Genomic DNA, 4,643 nt, shown 5'->3' on the forward strand with positions numbered 1-4,643 from the left:
GTCTTCGCTCGAAGACATAGGATTTTGGTTAAGCATCACATCAGTCACTCTGACTTTGTTCACTGGGACCCCACTTAATAGTACGGTGGTTCCTATGAATCTACAAAGAAGAAAAGGAAACAATGAAACAACTAAGTCTTCGTGCTCCATAGTCTTCACTCAATGTCTTCTCTTGTCATAGTCTTGAATATGAATATCTTCACATACCACCTTTGTCTTCAATGTCTTCATACATTTTTAGGGGTCATCTCCCGTAGGAAAACCGAATCAATGAGGGAAAACTACCTGTGTTATCCTGCAATTCTCACAAACACATTAGTCCCTCATCCAGGTTTGCCGTCAATACTCCAAAACCAACTAGGGGTGGCACTAGATGCACTTACAGTGCTTCTACCTCAACTTCTATCTATCCAAATCATATGCATTCTATTGAAACTGTCGATTGTCTTCTCTAAGTCCTTATCAGCAGAAGACATAGAGATAAAAGTTAAATTTGTTTTAATGCTATATCCTTATTGCTTGAAAACCGGAGAAGCCGGAACGACCACCCGACGATCCAGGCATGCGTGGGAACTTGGAACACCTTTCAATGAGTTGCATGCATGCCACGTGTCCTTTAGATGTGAACCGCCAGGGGCACCTGCGTAATAATGTTGTGCCGTCCCTGTCCTTATAAATACACACCTCACTGCGGTCATTATCTCTTCTTCCACCTCTTCTCCTCGCACCAAAACCCTAGCGCCTCCGCTAGCTCGCGTCGACGCCGGAGACGAAGCGCTTAGCTGCCGCGACATCTTTGACGCCGTCCTCACGCCGGCCGCGGACCTCGTCCTCTCCGCTGCCGCCACAGGTGTCTTCCATCGCCAAGTTAGGCACGAGAGATTGAACTGCTCGGCCTCCCTCTTCGCCTTGTCTAGCAGCTCGTCAAGCGATAATTAAAACTTACTTTTCACTGCCTTTTTGATCTGTCAGGTCCAACCACTTCAACCAAAAGTGGTTTCTAAACTTCCAAATCTGGATCTATCTTGTTCTGTATCTCATATCATGCCAAGTATATTCACTTATGCTTCATAAATAGTTAGATTCCTCACTTGTACTTATTCATGGATTCGTACAAATCAGGAATCGACTCTCTTCAAGTAAGTGAATGTCTTCGCACTATGAGGTCAATGTCTCAAACTAAATTATCTTCAGACTCTTCTAAGAATGCATATGACCTCTTCCCCTTCCCTTGCACCTTAATGCTGTCACAGGTACTTGTCCGTGGGAGAACTTGGTTCTCATAGTCTGCATTCACTTGCAGAGTTCTTGCAGCGTCACATCCACTCTCTTGAAGCCAGTTCATGTCTGACCAGCAAGAGGAAGCCATCCACAATCTTGAAGCCGTTCAGTATGAATCCAATGGCCACTGACAAGTCTGTAAGGAAGGGCGGCATGCAGCACAGTGGGGATACAGCTAAGTATCTACCTCTAGATCTATTTGAAATGTACAAGACATATCGTGAAGAAACCTATGGCGAGCGCAAGACCCGAATCCAATGGATTCGAACATATTGGGTAGAACAGTGGTTCAAGTATAACTTTGTCACTGCCGAATATGCTGAATAGAATGCCATAAAGCGTCCGTGGGGAGACATTCTGTACAAGAACCTGCAACCCAAGTCAAAGCCTGAAGCCATAGCTCAAGGTTTCTATCCATGCATGGTCCGAGGGCCACAACCCAAAAATGGCGACCCATCATCCTTGTTATGGTGTCGTGATGACAATCTCTTCAAGCACAACTATCAGTTTGCAAAAGAGTCAGCTAAGAAGAACAAGAAGGACATTGTACTCAATTTCAACCCTAGTCCGTCTGCTCCAAGGGTTGATGGCACCTGCGATGCCAATCCCAGTGAAATCGGCCCTTTTTACAACCTCGAAGGCCTCATCACTCACATAGCTGTATAGGGGCTACGGTGGATCACCCAGCTGACGACGCAGATTCTGATGAAGCGCCAGCTCCACCTAAGTTGCAGAAGCAAAAGACATCAAAGGCTTCAAAGCCCTCTACCACACCGAAAGTTTCACGTGCGAAGCCATTGGCCACTGCACCTCCTGAACCCAGTGTGCAATCTAAGGATCTATGCCGTGTCTCCAAGAAGGTCGAAAAAACAAGAAAGCGAAGAAGCCCATGAAGATTTCTAGGCATGAACTTACTCCAACTGCCGTTCTACGGAATGGATACAAAACCATTGATTTGTTAAGCGATGAAGATCTTGGTGATGATGCCCTTGAGCTGCTGATCAAGAGCAAGCAAGAGGCGGAGATGTTCAATGATCTGCCCCTCTTTGATGTGCATATTCTGAACAACTTCATCGATGAATGGTTTGATGACCAGAGCATCAGCATTGATGATCTTCAACTGCCAGTGGACATTAGCGTCACGTTTCATGGAGCCATTGTAAATGAACTGGCCATGGCTCAAAAAATCGTTGAGTTGAAGAACAAGATTGGTTTTGAGAAGGTGCAGTTCAAGAAGAACATGGCAAAGCACAGTGTGGCAGAAGTTCAAAGCTTCAAGGTGATGATGAATGAGCTCAAGGAATAGTTTAACAAGAAGCGTGAAGAAGCTAAAGGCTCAAGAGAGCACATGAAGTAATTTGCGCACAAATGCGTTCAAGCTCATAATGAGGCTGAGAAGCGCAAGGCTCTGGGGCGTCCTGGTATCGACCCCAGAATGGCTGGCAAATAGAAGAAGAAGTTTGTTGTGGCCTGAACTAAAGCACCAAGGCAGGAAGAAGCTCATATTGTCTTCCCTGCCAACATGATAGGCTCGAAGCCTAAGCTACCCTCGACAGCCTTAGAGCTAAAGAAGACAAGGGCAGCTGAAGCCGAAGCCAAGAAGCTCAAGCACAAGGATGCTTCTGATGATGCCCCATCCAAGAAGAAGAAGACTAAGTCCTCAAAGAAAGAGCGTACTGCTGCTGCCTCTGAGCCTCTTGTTGTCGAGCCTATTTTTGTTGCTCGTCCTGCCTCCACCAACCAAAAGCGTTGTCTAGTGATTCACGAGCCTGCTGCCATAGAGGATCCTAAAGATGAAGAAGTACCAGTTGTTGACCCCACCAGAGCTGAAGACATTGATCATGAAGACAATGTTGAAGATGATGAAGTCCTTCCTCAAATTGAGCACCACATGGTATCATCGCCTATTCTTACGAACAACGAACTCATCAGTATTGGTCGTCCATTGACGCCAATCACTCAGGATGATTCGCGGGCTGATCTCCCCCAACAAGACACCCCCATTCATGATGAAACTCCTAGAACTCCAACACCTCAAGTCACCACTCCGGTGTTTAACGACGACTACATGGTGTAGACCACTCCATCACCACAGGCGTCGCCCGCATTCTGCAGGCTTTGCAAAGGTCCTAGGCCACAGGTCACCATGTCGAGCATTCTACAAGGAGAAGTGCAACAGAGCTCTGTAGCATGCGAAGTGTTTCTTAATGCCACTCCCACTGCGAAGTCTTCGAGTCTGATGCTAAAGCTGCTGAAGACATTCCGGCTGCATCAGCCTAAGAAAATCAAGAACCACGACAAGAAGAAGAAAGAGTTGCCACACCCCCTGCCACTGAAGAAGTCATTCTCGAGGAGAATGTGTCTGTGTCGACCCTCCTGTAATTGAAGACACGGAGGTTGCAAACATTGAGGTTGCCACCAACAATGATACTGAAGCCAATGACGTTGTCATGGATGAAGATAATGTGGAGCCTGAAGCTAGTGCTGTGCCTAGAGCTCATGTGCACCCTGAAGCCCGTGTGAATGCCGATGCCACTGCTCCAGCCCCAAGGCCTCACACGATTGAACATGCCTTTGATCATGGACAGCTGGTCATGTTGAAATGGCCCGTCATGGTGCCTCCCACTGCTCCTGGACCTCAATATGATTATCATGTGGAGCAAAGGCCACAAGATCAGAAGCCAAAGCCTAGGCTGCCAAGGTTTCCAGGTGTTGTAACCTCCCTAGGACCGTTCAATGTGAACAGCTTCAGAGCCCACAACACCTTCTTTGACAGTGCCAAGAATCCATATTCGAAACCCAAGATCTCTTCTGATCGCTTCTGGAGCCATCAGTAGCACAACAACTACTCTTGCATCCTATATAATCAAGAGCGAATCTTGCAACACATGCGTCTTGATTGTGAAGCTATTGTTGGGCTACCCTTTCTGGAAGAAGCTCTTGACTGCTTCAGGGAGGTTGGTCTTCTACAGTACGTCACTGACAAAGAACTCTGGAATGAAGAGCTCCTGTGGCGGTTCTATGCCACAGTTCACATTCGTGGCTACAACAGGGATCCGAAGACATTGGTACTTGAGTGGATGTCAGGAGATGTGCACTGAGGGGAGTCCTGGATTAGGGGGTCTCCGGACAGCCAGATTATATCCTTTGGCCAGACTGTTAGACTATGAAGATACAAGATTGAAGACTTCGTCTCGTGTCCGGATATGACTCTACTTGGCGTGGAAGGAAAGCTAGGCAATACGGATATGGATATCTCCTCCTTTGTAACCGACCTTGTGTAACCCTAACCCTCTTCGGTGTCTATATAAACCGGAAGGTTTTAGTCCGTAGGACAACATACAATCATACCATAGGCTAGC

The sequence above is a fragment of the Triticum dicoccoides genome, chromosome 6A, assembly GCF_002162155.2.
Source record: "Triticum dicoccoides isolate Atlit2015 ecotype Zavitan chromosome 6A, WEW_v2.0, whole genome shotgun sequence".
Lineage (NCBI taxonomy): Eukaryota > Viridiplantae > Streptophyta > Magnoliopsida > Poales > Poaceae > Triticum > Triticum dicoccoides.